The sequence below is a fragment of the Tamandua tetradactyla genome, chromosome 24, assembly GCF_023851605.1.
Source record: "Tamandua tetradactyla isolate mTamTet1 chromosome 24, mTamTet1.pri, whole genome shotgun sequence".
NCBI classification, from domain to species: domain Eukaryota; kingdom Metazoa; phylum Chordata; class Mammalia; order Pilosa; family Myrmecophagidae; genus Tamandua; species Tamandua tetradactyla.
In genome coordinates, this window is record NC_135350.1 from 8,423,338 (window position 1) to 8,441,594 (window position 18,257).

At 36.7% G+C, this 18,257-nt stretch overlaps 1 protein-coding gene and 1 pseudogene across 15 annotated transcripts in view; one reads left to right on the plus strand and one right to left on the minus strand.

The window, feature by feature from the left end:
* Positions 1-18,257, plus strand: part of CAMK2D (calcium/calmodulin dependent protein kinase II delta) — a 348,954-nt gene that overhangs the window by 55,716 nt on the left and 274,981 nt on the right. The gene's annotated exons all lie outside the window — the stretch shown is intronic.
* Positions 709-7,564, minus strand: LOC143668492 (polypeptide N-acetylgalactosaminyltransferase 1 pseudogene; annotated as a pseudogene).

Consider the following 18,257-nt stretch of genomic DNA (forward strand, 5'->3'; position numbering starts at 1 on the left):
TATAAGAAAATTTTGTGGCTAAGTATAAGTACTGAAAATGCAGTTTAAAATCTTTTAACTTCTTGCCAGTTGATGGCATCTTATTATGAATGACCCAATAAATTGGGCAGCTTTTGAAAAGTAGTTTTTCTGTAGCCTTGATCTTCCATGAGGCACACGTACATACTGCCTTTGTCTAGCCGCCACTTCTCGTCTCTCCTTTCCCTCCCAGCACATCCAGCTGTGGTATATTATGTCACAGGTATGCATAGCTGTTCCTTTTCTCTTGCTTGGGACTGATAGAATGATTTTCTTCTTTGAATTCTAGACACATGATTCCTTAACCTCTTTTTTTTAATATGGTGGGGAGGTTTACTAGCAATGTGAATGTAATATTTCTTGCCTTTAAATGAGAAGACCAGCAATTTTTCAGAAAATTCGGTCTTCAGTCTGAGCAGGTCTACGAAGAAAACAAAAACTACTACTGAATAGCCCCCATAAAAGCATCCTTATTAAACATTTTATTTTGAAATAATTTTACACTTACAGGAGACTTGCAAGGATAGTGCAGTGTTCTCATCTTGCCAAGGAAAGTGCTATTTTTTTTTTTTTCCAGAATGGGCAGGCTCCAGGAATCGAATCTGGGTCTCCGGCATGGCAGATGACAATTCTGTCACTGAGCCACCATTGCACTGCCCTAAGAGCTAAAACATTTAAAGACAGAATAGCCTACAGTGTTTCTTGTTTGAAAGCCAGATACTGGCTACCTTTTAAAGGCCTGTGCAAAAGCCAAGTCTCCTCCCTATCCCTTTGGGTGGTCCAGTGTCTGTAAGTGGTGCGAGTACTTGTGGTGTACAAGGCTGCTGGGTACTGGGCACTGAGCAAGAATAAGAGGATTTGAGGCAGTGGAATATGCTTTTGCAGTAGGGACAGCTAGACTCCACCCACCACTTTTTTTCTTTTTCAAAGTGAACATTGGAATTTTTTTATTGAGAAATATCCATATACATACAGTCCAACCATATTATACAGTGGTTCACAATACTATCAAGTAGTTGTGTATTCATCTCACCATCATCATTTTAAGATTGCATCACTCCAGAGAAAGTGATCATTGCCTCACTCCAGAAAAAGAAATAAAATGGAAAAAAAAAACTCATACATTCCATACCCCTTATCCCTCCCTCTCATTGACCCACAGTATTTCAGTCTACCCAATTTTTACCCTTTATCTCCCCCTATTATTTATTTATATTTTATCCTTATTATTTTTACTTCTCTGTCCATACCCTGGTTAAAAGGAGCATCAGACACATGGTTTTCACAATCACATTGTAAAAGCTATAACTTATACAGTTTTCTTCAAGAATCAAGGCTACATTAACACAGTTCAAACAGTTTCAGGTACTTCTCACCAGCCACTCCAACACCCACCACTTTTTAAGAAGGGTATGTCAAAGAAATCTGATTGTAATCTTTTGTCATACCAACTGTTTTGTTTTACCCAATTCTATATTATTGAGGTGACATATTCTCATAAAATATTAACTTGTTTATTATGAAAACCTCCTTAATAATGCTTTCTCGGAATCAATTAAATTCAGTTTTATTCTTCACTGATAAATTTTATCTACTTTTTAGTGGAAAGGTTCTTAACCTGGATTAAATGAACTCTGTTTCATGGTGGACTTTATAATGTGTATCATGAATTTGTGCATTTTTCTGGGAAGAGGATCTATAGCTTTATGGAGTTTTTCAAGGCTGAGTGTAATCAATCCCTGTTCACCCTGTCCCTCCCCCAATTTTTAACCATTCTGCCCCAATGTGAGAGAGAGAGCATAAAATGTAAAGTAAATTAGGCTGTTGGCCCATCTTACAAATTGGATTTTAAGTGTATATTCATTCTCTATCAATCCATATTAGAATAGATAAGTTTCTCTTAAGACGAATTTTAGTTATGGATTTGCTTTAAATAAAATTACTTTAGGTTAATAAAACTTAGATTGTTAGTCAGGAAATTAACTTGTCCCTTTTCTTTTATTATAACAGTAAAGAGTTTTTCTTATTTTTTACAATTAGTAAAATATACCAAAATATGCCAGTATACTCAAATAGCTTATAGCTATGACATCTCAGTAGGCACAGACAGAAAAAAAAAATAGATTGTTACTCTTGTGTTAGAATTATTAAGGACAAAGGTTTGGGAAGCTTTTTACATCATCATAAGGGTGAGGAGAACTGATGGAAATGCTAATCTTGTATATTTACAGAAAATATTCAAATTCTATTTTAACATGCCTCCTGACTCCCAGATAAATACTGTAAAGAAATCAGGCATGATCTTTTGCTTTAAAAGTAATACACTGTTTTTAAGGCTATTTTGATCAAGTATATTTTGGAGGGTATCATGAAATTTGATTGCATGAAAGCAAGAAGAAAAGCTTTTCAAGTATTTGATTAAGATTTCAAAAAGTGTCAGTATGCCATGTGAAGCACCTGGTCTTAAAGAAAAATGTTATAATAAATAGAAAGCTACACCTGTGGTATAAATTCAAAATGTATTCTGGCAAAATACACCTTCCATTCTTTGCCATTTATAAAATAAATTCTTAACTTCCTTGTGCTGGAATTGTGTACTTTTCAGCCAGTTGTCAAAATATTATTCCTGTCCCAAGCCAAATTTGCTTGTTATCTAGCATTAAAAAATCAGTACTACACTGAAGAAGTTCTCTCATGTTTTGGTGATCATTTAAGACCTGACCCCTTTTTTTGGTCTACTGTAGCACTGTATCCAGACCACTAAGTTACCCAATGTTATATCACTCATTCTGTATCTTTACTAAACTCTGAACTTCTTGAGGGCGAAAATTGAATCCTTTCAACCTATATTCTCAGCACCTAGCAAAAATCAATCTATGTTATCAACAGCTAGAACTCAGTAAGTGCAATTTAAATAAACAAATCCACACACATTCCCCTGTATTCTTTAACTGTGCTGTACAGCGCAGTAGCCACTAGCTGTATATGGCTATTGAGCCCATGAAATGTAGCTAGTACTCAATCTGAATTGAGATCTAATGTAAGTGTAAAATAATGCAGCATTTTGAAGACTTAGAATTTAATATTTTGCATTGATTCTATTTTGAAATATTAATATTTTTGATATTTGTGGTTAAATAGAATACATCATAAAAATATGTAGTCCATATGTTTCATTTTATTTTTTTAGTGTGTCTACTAGACAATTTAAAATTACATATAGGTTTTACTTTTATGGCTCACAATAAATTTCCATCCAACAATGCTATTCTAAAGCAATGGTGCTATTCTGAGGTTGGCAAACATTGTCCTGTGAGCTAAATATGGCTTGTTTTTTGTAAGAACAATGACCTAGGAATGTTTTTTACATTTTTAAATGTTTGTTAGAAAAAAAAAAAGAAATATTTGCAAGGGACCAGTGTGACCTGTAGGCCTAAAATATATACTTTCTGGCCCTTAATACAAAAAGTTTGCTGACACCTGATCTAAAGAACTCATGAAAACATAAGTCACGGTCCTTAACTTCCAGCAGCTTATAGGTAGTGGAAATAATTTTTAAAAACATTTTCAGCTAAATTTTGTTTTATTTTTTTTAAAAGTATTAGGTCAACTTTACAATTCAAGAATCTGACTTAACTATGCATTTGACAATGAAGTATGGCATGTAAAATGTTTTCAGAAAAAAAGCTGATAAAAATCATCAAATATATCACCTCTATATTCCAAAATGATGAATCTATAGGTTTTTTGTTGAGTAGAATCATAAACAAAGTACTAAAGATTTACTGCTGTGAAAACAAATGTATAATACAGTAGTGTGAATCTTGGGTATTAAGCGTAATCAAATGAAGAAGCTGAAAATTTAATAAATTTTTCATGTGAAAGTTGACAACGCAGTTGACCCAAGAGCAACTGAGATGTATGACCTGTTTAGTTGAGATCAGACATTATGTTAAACCTCCATTTTTCAGAAGGCAATACAAATTATAATTCTAACAACTCACAAACCAAATAAAAGTTTAAAATTGTAAAAAAAATAGAACCATTTTTTTCCTGCTTAATTTCAGCACCCTGGGAGTGGGGGCGAAATCATGACTATCACAGATGAAAACAGTATGAATGTCACTGAAATCAGTTATTATTTCCCTCTAAGCTATAGAATCTACAAGAAATTTGACACTGTACATAGCAAATTGCACTTCTCATGATTCTAAAAATTCTGATTTAATTTTCTTTAAACACTGTTTAAAATAGTTTTTAATGTTTTTGTAAAAAAATGTTATTTTTATGATATTGAATCTAGTTCCAGTTCTTTTTCATTTATTTTTATACCAATATTAATATACTGGCTACAAATTCTAATCAGGGAAAAAAAAATCTTGGCAATTTCTTCATCATGAGAGCACATTCCGAGAAATTACTGATATGCGAGCAAACCATAAAAAGTACCACTCTTCAGAAAACACATTTTGTTGATTGTGTCCCTTTCTGAATATTCTTTACTTTATTCTTGTTGAAGGACCTTTTCAGTCTTGCAAACATCAGTGTACAGCATCTCACTAGCGTGTGGTTTCACATCTTTGGACAAGAAGGATGGTTCATAGCTACTGAAAAGCTGGAGGAGTCTAAGTTTGATGGCTGATAAGCCTTACCTCCGGCCAAGCAGGAAAGCACGTTTCCTGTTTTTTTTTTGCTTCTCAAGAATGTGATGGAAATGTATGCTGAGATAGTGCTGTCAATCCTTATTATTTTTCTTTTTTTTTTTTTTGTAAATTTGGACCCAAAATATTTCTGGAAAGGTGATATTTCAAAAAGCCACTGCTGGAATTGGCTTCCATTGCAGTCTCTAATGATGGGCACCTGACTGTCCCCTTTTGTTGCTTTATCCGGGTACTGATTACTGCACACATGCTGTAGGGTTAATCTCCCTGGGTCATACTTCCACAGTTGGTTGCCTTTTAGGTGTGGTGGCATGTGAGCATTGTGATTGGACTATCAAGTTTGGAAATATCCAAACAAAGGTTATCTGTTCTAATTTCTTTCTTGGCAGTATGAGAAGACCGTTTACCACCCATACCATGACAGTTAAGTATTCCAACTTTTTCATTTTCTTTTCTTTCTCTCCATGTATGCTAGTTTGAAACTGTTATGTACCCTAGAAAGCTATGCTCTTTTCCTAATTCAGTCTTCTGGGGCCAGACCTATGGTCTGGGTGGCATCTTTTTTATTGCTATTTCCATGGGGATGTAATCCTCCCAATCGGGTTTGTAACCTGATTAAGTGGTTTCCATGAAGATGTATCTCTGCCAATTCAAAGTGGGTCTTAATCTGCTTACTGGAGTCCTTTAAGAGGGAACATTTTGGAAAGAGCTTCAGAGCTGACAGACAGAGATGTTTGGAGATGCAGAAAGAATATGCCCCTGGGGAAGCTGTTTGAAACTAGAAGTGAAAGGGCCAGCATATGTCAGTCATGTGCCTTCCCAGCCAGCAAATGTATTCCAGATGTCATTGGCCTTCCTTGAGTCAATGTATATTCCTCTGGATGCGTTAGTTTGGAAATTTTTATGGCCTTAGAACTGTAATAAATTCCTTTTATAAAAGCCAGCCCATTTCTGGTATATTGCATTTCCAGCAGCATTAACAAACGTAAAACACCATGTTATCCAGACATTGATTTTTTCCGCATTATGTGTCTCTCCCAAAGAGAATTAGTTATATGGAATTTAAGAATCAAACTAAGTGTTCTCCAGGTATCAAGAGAAAGTTTGATTGTAACTTGTATCTAGTTTACTAAAGCTGCCAGAATGCAATATACCAGAGATGGAATGGCTTTTATAAAACGAATTTATTATATTGTAAATTTACACTTCTAAGGCCAAAAAAATGTCCAAACTAAGGCATCCAGGAGAAGATACCTTGGCTGGAGAAAGACTGATGTCTGTCACATGGGAAGGCATGTTGCTGGCATCTGCTTATCCTTGTTTCCTGTTCCATTGCTTCCAGCCTCTGATGCCAGTATTTTCCTCTCTAAGCATCTATTGGGCCTTCACTTAGCTCTTCCAATACACATCTCTGAGTTCTGGTTTGCTTAGCATGTGATGGGGAGGCATATGAAATGTCTCCTGGGCTCTGCCTGTCTCTAGCCATCTGCTGTCTCTGTTGACACTCCAAGCATCTCCAAACATCTGTGTCTCTGTCAGTTCTGAAACAACTGTTCTCCAAGCATCTGCATCTGAGGTTTCCCCTAATGTTTCCCCTTTTAAAGAGCTTTAGTAAACTAATCAAGGCCCACATTGAATGGTTGGATTCATATCTCCATCTAATCAAAAGGCCACACCCACAGTTGGATGTGTCACATCTCCATAGAAATAATCTAACCAAAAGGCCAAACCTACAACTGGGTGTATCACAGCTCCATGGAAACAATCCAATCAAAGTTTCCCACTTAAATCCTTGTGTCTGGCCCCACACGATTGCATCAGGATTAAAGCATGACTTTTTGGGGGTACATAATAGTTTCAAATTGACGCATATGTCAAATCTTGATGATATATCTCTGTAATCTAAATCTAATTTTGTAGTACCTGGGGAAATTATGTAGAAGAAACTCTTGAACTCATTCATCCAAACTTCTGCAAGTTGTCTGTTATTTTTATTGGTAATCTGCCCTGTGCCTTCTGGAAGTGTGTAAGTTGCAGCTTTACAAAACATGTGTCCAACATGTGAGCATGTAACAATTTCCAGAGTGCTTCCACACTGCCAAATCCTAAAGGAAATTTCTAAGTTTTTTCCCTCTTCCCTAAGTATTCATTCCAGCATCATGTTCCAGTTTCCTGAAAATAATCTCTGTTTATTGAGAAAAAAGCTTTCTGCCATTGTTGGTGTTAAGATCACCTTTCATTCTGCCCATTTCTCTTAAGGGAATAGTATACCAGTGAAAATGGAGCTTCCAGTTGAATCCACCATAGGTCATATTAGAGCCATGTACTCTAAAATATTATTGCTGATCACATAAATATAGAGCCCACCACTCTTCTCTTGTCATGTTTGACCCTGGCTAAGAGAGACTCCAGCCATCCACTGTACACACTGTACAATGAGCTTCTAAGAAGGTGATCACTTGTCCTTTAGACATAGCAGTTCCTTTTAATCTAGCTCTGATCAATTAAGAATGTGGTTCCATTCGAATTACATGCACTGGTACTTTTAATTTCCTCACATTACTGTCTAGAGGTCTTTTCCAAACAGTCTTTTTCGCTGGCATTATCTACCAGCACAGTTTCTTCTAACATGTGTCTTGGTGACGATTACTGACACAATGTATAGTTTGCAGATGTGTGCTCCAAGCAAGCATGGAAAGCAATCACCACACTTGTAGGAAGATTATCTGGATACATCTTTGCATCATCCCCAGTAGGAAGTCCTCTCTCCTTTTTAAAATCACATTTATTGCATTCACTGAAGTAAACATCAGGTATATATCCGAGAGTACCCAAGTCAAATAGATGGCTTTCAGAACCACCCTGCAATATGTTGGTTTTCTCATGGCACTTCAAGTCAAATGGAAAAATTTATAATACATATAAACATATATAAGTATACAAATATCATGAAAACTATTCCAATCCAGTTTCATCAGAAAATACATTTATTACCTCAAAGTGGTTTTTCAAATGAATTCATCTCCCAATCCATATGTCCCATATCTCTTTGGTCAGTTAGGCAGCCAGCATGCCTCTGGCTGGCCTGGATGGTCATGGACGCTACTCTCTGGCTTCCTCCTTGGCCACTGGAAAATAATATTTTTAAAATTCTAAGTAACACAACTGAAGCTTCATTAAGTGATAGTGTTATGAATATGTAGCGATACTTTATGATACAGGAGTGGACTGGAGTTGGGGCGTGAAGGATGGAACAGTTTGAGCAGTATGAGTGTGGTCATTTCAGCTAAGCTGGAAACACTCTGAAGGCCTGCTTTAGCCCCAGAGCTCCTCATGGTTTTGGCCAAGGCTATCCTTGCATTTGCAGCATGGTTTCACTTCTTCTGCCAGCTGCCTCCTTCCTCTCCTTTCCTCACTTTTTGATCCCAAGGGCATTCCCTAATAAACATTCTGTGCATTAAGCTCCATCTCAGAGGCTGCTGTCTGGAGAATCCACCTGCAATTGCAGAAAGGTGAATAATATTCCACTTGTTGAGAGTGGAGTCAACAAAGAGACAGAGGTGAGAATAAATAAAAGCTCCTTTGGGGGATAGTGAGACTAATTATCTGGATAGTACACAGTGCATGTATTTGAAATGGTAGGCTCTATGATTGCTAGGAGGGCTTTACCCTGGGGAGAGCAGAAAGTTTTTGGACAGGAACTTGATTTGAAGGATACACTGCTTTTAGGGGTATTAACTAGTAAAGACATGTAAAGAAAAGTTTGGATTATAGGGCACAGAAATCATTAGAGAAAATATATCTATTGATATGCTAATTTTCTTCAATGTCTGAATTCATATGTCATGAGTAAATGATGAATATTTTGTTTATCTAAATCTTTATTAGTTGAGATTTGAGAACTTGAAATTATTCTGGTAATGCTTTTGATGGGATATTTCTGAAGGATCAGGTTCCATACTTTTAGGCTATTCCTGAGGAGGGCAGGAATGGCGCCCTTTAGAGTGTCTGTTCTCATACGAGGGCTGTCTGGCATTTTATCTCCAGACATTTTATCTTATTTATTCTCACCTCTGTCTCTTTGTTGAATCCACTCTCAACAAGTGGAATATTATTCACCTTTCTGCAATTGCAGGTGGATTCTCCAGACAGCAGCCTCTGAGATGGAGCTTAATGCACAGAATGTTTATTAGGGAATGCCCTTGGGATCAAAAAGTGAGGAAAGGAGAGGAAGGAGGCAGCTGGCAGAAGAAGTGAAAGCATGCTACAAATGCAAGGATAGCCTTGGCCAAAACCATGAGGAGCTCTGGGGCTAAAGCAGGCCTTCAGAGTGTTCCCAGCTTAGCTGAAATGACCACACTCATACTGCTGAAACTGTTCCATCCTTCAGCTGAGCCTTCCCTTGTCAGTTGAGTTTGCTGTGGCTGCTTTATTCTACTCTTTTACAGGTTAAAGAGTTGCCCACAGTTAAAATCAGGTGAAGGGAAAGCTCAATTGTGTGCTCTTCCTAGATGGGTAGTTGGAGCAGTTTACCTGGGGCCATACTTGATTACTTTAAAGTGTTGCCTTTATAGTTTACACTACTGTATCTTGTTTGGAAGGAAGTGCTGATATTTTGTTGTTGCTGATATTTCTTTCTCTGAAGGAGTTGGTTGTTTGATGTTGCTATTTAGAGCTAAGGAGGAAGAAGTCGTTGTTACCAGGATTGGTGAAATGGCATAAGACTAAGTTTTTGACCCGTGCAAACAGAGCCTCAGAGACTCTTCTGGAGATAAAATAATCTATTCTCCTACCAGTGTTGCAGCCATGAGAATCAGCAGGAATAAGAAATATCGTATTCTGTATATTGTAAATTTCTCAACCTGAAAAGACTTATCTCTCCTTGGCCTTCATCATGAATTGGTGGAATTTGCTTTACTTAAATTTCATTAACAAAAGCAACAATTATGAGCTTATTAAAAAGCTTGCGACGGGGCAGTGAAATGGTTGCCTGTTTAAAGTTGGCAGATTTTCTTAGAATATTTTATAAAAAGTAACTTCAGTCTTGGCCTGGCTCTGGTCAGTACCTCTGAAGTAAATTCAGCTTCATCTGCCCATTGAGTGTGTTTCCACAGTAGAAAAAAATGTAAAATTTGATATTCAGAAAATTTCAGAAGGAGCTGAACAGGCATGAATGTAGAATGCTTAAGTACATAATCAATTGAAATGAAATAAACAGGAGAGCCATAATTGGCTCATAATATGATATGAGCTCATAATTCCTAAGCAATACTTGCATTATAAAAGTGCCTGGTAGTTTTCTTAAAAAAATTACTGTCTGGTGCTTATAATTCTACTTCTAAAAGTTGGTGCCTTTGGTTTGTCAAAAAACAAATTAAGACATATACACAGTTTAATGACAACAAATATATGGAATGAGTTTCTTAATTTAAATTTGCATCAGAATGTCTACCCCAGTCAAAATGGCTAAGGGAGAAGAAGCTTCAGGCTCAGACTTTCTAATTGAACAATTAGTACAATTTGGCAGAAACATCATTCTTTTTTTTAATTTTTTTATTAATTTAATTTTTTTAAAGTATAACAACTAACAAACATTCTTAACTTATTCTATTCTACATATATAATCAGTAATTCACAATATCATCACATAGTTGCATATTCATCATCATGATCATTTCTTAGAACATTTGCATTAATTCAGAAAAAGAAATAAAAGGATAACAGAAAAAAATTCATATATACCATACCCCTTACCCCCTCTTTCATTGACCACTAGCATTTCAATCTAAATTTATTTTAACATTTGTTCCCCCTATTATTATTTTTATTCCATATGTTTTACTTGTCTATAGAAACATCATTCTTAAGGCTCCAGAAAATAGTTAAAGGACTTCAGTAACAAGGTGAGCACCCAATCAGGGAAAGGCTACTTAAAAGTGGTAGGATCTTATGTTGCCCCCTCCGTACTACTCAGTGACTCAGAACAGAGCTGGCCTGTGCTCTCGGTGTGGATCCCTGGTCCTGGTTCCAGAGGGAGCAGAGTAACCTGCTGGCACTGGAGGCATGTTTATCTAGCCCAGGGTATTTGCGTGGCCTGAGGGACTCGCTATCTCCGAATGTGCCCTTAGCGGCTCAAGAAAAGCCACGGTGTCCGGAACACCTGTCAGCTGGGAAGGCGTGCGGCTGGTATCTGCTGGTTCTTTGGCTTCAAACAGCTTCCGGAGGGCATTTTCTTTCTGCATTTCCAACGTCTCTGGCTGTGTTGGCTCTGAGCTTTTCCCAAAATGGTTCCCTCGTAAAGCAGTCCAGTAAGATTAAGATCCACCTTGAATGGAAAGAGATACAGCTTGATGGAAAACGCCTAATCAGAAGGTGTCACTCACACATGGGTGGGTCACATCTTCATGGAAACAACTTAATCAACAAGATCCCACCCACAGTTGGGTGGATCATATCTCCATGAAAACCACGTCATCAAAAGGTCCCACCCTAAACAACGAATCTGCTTCCACAAGATTGGATTAGGAAAAAGAACATGACTTTTCTGGGGGTACATAACAGTTTCAAACCAGCACACTACATGAACATGTAATTTGTGAGAACTACAAAACATTGTGGGAACAGAGGGATACAGTTACCTAGAGTGTATACTATTGCAGTTAAATTAGTATCAAAGCAAATGAGATTGTTACAGATTTAAGATGTTAAATATAAGCCCAGAGTTAACCACAAGGAAAATATCAGAGACTATGCAAACTTGTTATTTTGGTTTGAAGCTATGTGCCCCAGGAAAACATGTTCTTAAACTTAATTCGTATCTGTGGGTGTGACCCCATTGTAAGGAGGACCTTTTGATGAGGTTACTTCAGTTAAGGTGTGGCCCACCTCAGTCAGGATGAGTCTTAATTCTGTTTCTGAAGGCCTTTGTAAGTGGATGAAGTTCAGACAGTTAAGAAGAGAGAGAGCCACAGAGGGAGCAGCCAGAACCTGAAATTCAGTGAACCCAGAGAGAACAGAGAGGCCAAGAGGGTCTGCTGTGTGCATTGCCCTATGACAGAGAAACCCAGGACAAAGGGCCACGAGCAGCCAGCCCAGAATGCCAGTCTTTGGAAAGAAAGCAGTGTTTTGATGAAGCCTTGACTTGAACTTCTCTTACCCTCAAAACTGTGAGCCCTTAAAATCTTATTGTTTAAGCACCCATTGCATGGTATTTGCTTGAGCAGCCGAGGAAACTAAACCACTCATTGAGACAGACAGTTGAGTACAGCTTTCCAAGGGCGGAGAGCAGGGGCAATGGGGAGTTAAAGCAAAATGAGTATAAATTTTCTATTTGGGGTAAAGGGAAAGTTCTAGTAATGGATGGTGGTGAAGGTGCTGCAACATTGTGAATGGGATACTATTAGGAGAACAATTTGTTCTCTATATCCTAAATGATACTTTATGTTTACACACTTTATGTATTATATTGGAGCTTCCAAGGTGATTTTTTAAGCGTAGGGCTGATCTTTCATTTCCCATAAATCTTATTATCTTTGTTGGAGAAACAAACAAGATAATTAGAGATATATAATCAGTGATTACACATGGAGAGAAAATGAAAAGTGAGGCAGAGTGGAAAAGAATATGTATCTGTCTATAATGTTTTTTGTAGCATGTTTGATATTAGTAAAAACTGGATCCACCATCCATATCGATGAATTGGAGTCTAATTAAATAAATTATTGTACCTGTATCCAAATTATCAACTGCCATATTAAAAATATGATGTAAGCTTACATGAAAAGATGTCCAAAACATATAGTTAGATGAAGGACAAGCAGTTTGCAAACTGTTTATATTGTCTGCTCCAAGTTATGAATATAAAAAAGAAAACGTTGCCTCTTACAAAGTATGTCTGAAGGGACGTGTGGAGTGTAGGCTGTTGGAGCGTGGGATTGAGGAGGCAGGGGTGGAGAAGAGGAGTTTTTCATGTTGAGGTTTTTCTTTTCTGTACTGTTGGGATTGTTTTACAGTGAACTTTTTTTACTTTAAATATCTATTTCTTTGTTATAAAATATTTTAAATATAAATATAAACTGCTGTGCTGGTTTGAAATGATGTATGAACCCTAGAAAAGCCATGTTTTAATCCTAATCCCATTTTGTAAAGGCAGCCGTTTCTTCTAATCCCTATTCAGAACTGTATGTTTGACTCTGTAATTAGATCATCTCCCTAGAGATGTGACTCAATCAAGAGCAGTTGTTAAACTGGATTAGGTGGAAACGTGTCTCAACCCAATCGGGTGGGTCTTGATTAGTCTACTGGAATCCTATAAAAGAGGAAACATTTTGGAGAATGAGAGAGATTCTGAGAGAGCAGAGCAGAATGACATAGCCACGAGAAGCAGAGAGTTCACCAGCCAGCGACCTTTGGAAATGAAGAAGGAAAATGCCTCCTGGGGAGCTTCATGAAGGGAAGCCAGGAGAGAAAGCTAGCAGATGATGTCGTATTTGCCACATGCCTTTCCAGGTGAAAGAGAAACACTGACCCTGTTCTCCATGTACCTCCTCACTTGAGAGAGAAACCATTAACTTCATTGACCTTCTTGAACCAAGGTATCTTTCCCTGGATGCCTTAGATTGGACATTTCTATAGACTTGGTTTAATTGGGACATTTACTCAGCCTTAGAACTATAAACTAGCAACTTATTAAATTCCCCTTTTTAAGAGCCATTCTGTTTCTGGTATATTGCATTCCGGCAGCTAGCAAACTACAACAACCACTAATATAAGATGATGATGACAGTATCATTTACTGAATGGTTACAGTGGGGCAGGTAGTATTCTATACATGTGAATGTATTTACTCTTAAATTATCACAGAAATCCTTTGAGGTAGATCTATTGTGGTCCTTCTTGCATAGATGATGAATCTGAGGTACAGAGAAATCTTTGGTTATATGACCAAATCAATGAATTAAATAAAAAGGGTAAAAGATGTTCTATATATGTATTGAGTGAATATTCCCATATATTAATGATCTATCCCATGTGACTTAGAAGACTAAACACTGTGACTGGGTAGTTTTGTGACTGGAAGGAAGAGGGAGCTGGGTTATTTTACACTAGACTTTGGAGTGGAGTTTAATTCAAGGAGAAAATGGGCTACAAGTCTGATAAATTCCAGAGACTTCTATTTGAGGGAGTTATTTCCAGGGAAGAAAATCAGCTATGCTTTGGAATTTTTTGTAGGTATCTCAGAACAGAGAGGTATTATATGAGTCATTTTTCATAAGAACAGGCCTAGTATAGTAAGAATGAATACTTTCCAAGATTACTGGTGGGATGAGAGATGCTAACAAATGACCTTCTCTGTTGCCATAATGATCCGAGTACAGAAAAGAGAAAAATAGCTACCAGGCTGGAGCTCTGAATGTACTTTAGAATAGTGCTTTCTTCTTTCAACAACTATTTATTGTGTTCATCAGAAACCTACACTTAGTATTATTTACATCTAAATTCAAACTCCTCTGGCTTTCAGAAATCTTCCATAACCTTTTTGCTTTTTTGTTTTTTTTTATCTAATGACCTCTTTCTCCACTGCTCTCCAGCAAACTCCTTCTGCATCATCTGCCATCTGGATTTGGTCCAGGAGGCACTAGGGATCTGTTGCATCTGAGCCAGCAGGTGAGTGATGCTAACTCAGGCTCACAGACCTCAACAATGCTGAACTGTAGTCTCCATAAGTACACTACATCTGGTCTAATGGTTTTGAAAACATTGAAGAAAGAAGGGAAGACAAAATCCACATATGGAAAAGTATATGTCCAAGAGCTCAGAGACAAAACAAATGTATTCTTTCACTCATGTTTTCAACAGCCATTTTAAACCTCCTGTGTTACAGACATTGTTGTTTATTCTGGGAATACTAAGAACAGATATGGGCTCCTTAAGGAGTTCATCTCCTGGCATAGGTAGTTAAAGGGGAATGATTAAGAGGCCAGCTTGAATAGACCAGATGATGCAGAGGCAAGCAGAGAATAGGAGCTAAGTTTTGGAACATGTTAAATTTGACATGCCTTTTAGACATTCAAATGGACTTGGAGGGTTGACCTTTGGATATAGTCTGGAATTTAGGATTGTGATTAGAGGTATAAATTTTGGGACTTAATATATAGATAGTATTTGAAACCTTGAGGTTGGATAGTGAATATTTTTGAAATCCTCTCACACTTTCTCCCTCATTTTATCCATGTTCTCTTACTCATCCTTCTTTTACATCTTGCCATCCCACGAAAACCCTAAGATGACAGTAGAGTTGATAGTTATCATTCATCCTTGGATGTATGGAGGGACATTCTACTTTTTTTTTCTCACCTTAAGATATAACCAGACTAAATACTCCTTTTAGTGAGGAGAAGGATTCTTATTGGTGATTGTCAGGTATGATCAGTCATGTTCTATATAGAAACTGAAAACTTAATGCCATGTTCCTTTTGTTAGCACTATTATTTTTGTATCTGCCAAGCTTTAGTAAAAGTCAACCATATTCATGAATCAATCTATAAACATGTACAGAACACTGTGTATCTGGTTCTGTGCTGTGGATGGTATAAGAAACTTGTTACCAAAAATTCCTGACCTCAAGAAACTTGCTAATCAATTGGAAACCTGGACTCACATAGGTAAACCAATTACAGCTCAGTAGAAGACAGCATTTGATTGTTAGGTTGTGTAGTACAGCTGTATAAGGAACGACAATAAAAGTATTCTTTTGGTATTTGGGGAAATGTTCTGATAGCTTCCGTTTTCATCATTTGTGGAGGGGGTGGAGCACAGGGCGAGATGGAGTGCCGGTGGAAAACTGTCCAGTACTCCACACAGTTTAGTGACAGTGACACCCTTGGGAAGTGTTAAAGTCAAAGCCGTTTCTCCCTTCTCACTAAGGCTAGTGTAAAATACCCACATCACAAAGTTAGAACATCTTGTAAAACCAGATGTTGACTTTTTCATTCAATGGAACATTCGCTTTATGAGAAATAAATAAAACATTTTCTAGCAGGTTGCAGGATGCCTTTTATTCTTGACTGTTAACTTCCCAAAATATAACGCCACTTTGGTGGCGTTTGGAGAGCAGCATCGTTGTGAGAGCACAAGGCATTGCTGAAGGCTTGTACTTATGTTTCATTAATAAATCAGCAGTGGGTAATAATGTTAGAAAATAGAGCTTCCTTTTCTTAGTGACTTCAGAGTATCTCCATTCTCCATTGGACCAGGGAAACTCCTAAAGTTTGAGGTCAGATGATATCAAATACCCCCTAGATTTTTATACCCTAGATCAATCCATTAACCCCCAAACAAACTACTTAGTGATGCTAACGTGTATCTAGAAGGAGTGAGTTTGGCTTTTGCTTAGTAATGCCAGTGTAGCGTGAGTAAGTGAGGAGAGTGAACATCTAAAGATACATTTTCATTTAGCTTTAGACTGCTTAAAAGGATACTCTATAGCATATATGCCTTCTTAATTGTATATATTTTAGTAGATATTAAGATTTAAAAATATTATTTATGTGTCATAAGAAAGACTAAATTATTTCCTTTGGATAGTCCCCCAACAACTTTATTCTGGGCAAATGAAAACATTTTTATTAATTATAAAGTATTGTTTTATTTTTGTACTTAGGTGCTTGTACTCATATTTGAATATAGCCATATCTCACATCAGAATCCACAGTACATACTGTTACATTCTTAGGTTGTGAGAGAAAATTTCCAGTAGAACCCCATTAGCTTTTCAAAGGCAATACTTTCCATCCCAGTTGGAAAGCAGGGAATATAAATAATTATTAGGCACAAAAGAATGGAAATAGGGCATTAGTTCTTTCTCTTTTGAGGCTTGTTGCTTTTACTTGATGTTCTTACTTTCTCTATGAGGATCAGAACTAGAGGAATATGTGGGTCTTAGCAGGCCAATAGCTGATTTTTAGCAAGGGCTTAACTGAAGCTAAAATGCAGTATTTTATTGGGTCATCTCCAAATATCTTACACAGATAAAGTTTCAAAAAAATCTGTTAGCATTTTGGAATCTAGCAGAACTAGTTAAGACCCTCTTTGACTTTCTTGACTTCCAGACTGGTCTCTTAGGAATTTTTTATAGGAACATTGGAACCTATAAACTTTACAAGTGTTTCTTCTGGCAACAGAATGAAACCACACTGGCAGAAACTGCTGCCTGAGATCATTTAGGATTGGCTTTCTCATCCTTCCCTCTTGCTCAGAATTCTTCCTTGCTCTTTGTTCTGTTTTGTGTATGGTATCTGTCAGAAAAGTTAACTCTGAACCAGCTTAAAATGAGTTGCTTCAGACTTGTTTTATTTGTTTTGCACACTTCTTGTGTGTTAGAAAGAACACAAATGATTTCCTGTGGCTTCCTAAATGAATAAGGAAAGAAAATTAAAAGCTTTCATGAACCTATCTCTTTATGAAAAACATTATATGCAGTTCTACGAAATTACATTGACAGAACTTGAAAACAAGGTTTGTTTTAAGTGAGAGTCAATGAAAGGAATACCGTTAGGAATAATATAAAATTCATGCACATGAATTCAGGGAATATATAAATTATATACTTATAAATGTTTTGTGCATGTATGTTTTCCATGCATATTTAGTACAGCATGAATTAACACTATGTAAATCATCAAACATTAATATTACTCAAAATATTAATACTCAAAAGGCTCAAAAACTTTGACGATAATAGACATTTTTATTTGGTGAATGGTATTGGCATCAGGTTTATGTTCCTTATTTTAGGTATGTTTTATCAGGATCAATAAGGATATCTGCTTCCATCCTCTTCAGATAGGAACAAGTTGGATTTTTGATTTTTGAATGGAAGGAATATGGCTATCAGAAAACTCTTGGGCAGAGGCAAGACACCTAGAATTCATAAAAGAACTTTGAGTGCTAGAGATAATCTTTTCTTAGAGAACAAGAGGTTGAAGATTGAGACATATAGCAAAGACTTAAAGTACTCAGTGGTTTCCTCAGCAGCATTCTAAGTATGGCATATATAATTGTTTCGTGGTTGACTTTATTCTCATAGATTGCTATTTTCTTTGTCCTTTTCACAGAAGTAGGAAGAAAATTTTGTTAAAGCACGAGACATAGTTACGTATCAAGAATCACATTCATTGTCCACACCTCACAAAAGAAATGTGAAGTTAAATTTTACAATTTGGCCGATTTCCCTCATCATCCATTTAAACAGTGTGGCAAATGTAATGGAGGTTTCCCCAACCATTCAGGAACATTTATTAATCTTTATAAATGTAGATACAACCATAGAATGACTGTAGCCTAGGAAAGTCTACCCAGACTGACATTGCCTTATCTTCCCATCAAGCTACTCTTGCCTTTATACCCAGTTTTCTAATTTTTTTCATTTTTAAAACTTCTTTATTGCAAAACATAACATATATGCACAAAAGTGATTCATTTCAAAGTACAGTTTAACATGCAGTTAGAGAGAAAAATTCAAAGTATAGTATGATCTACAGTTACACAGATTCAGGTATTTCATTCTGGCTGTTCTAA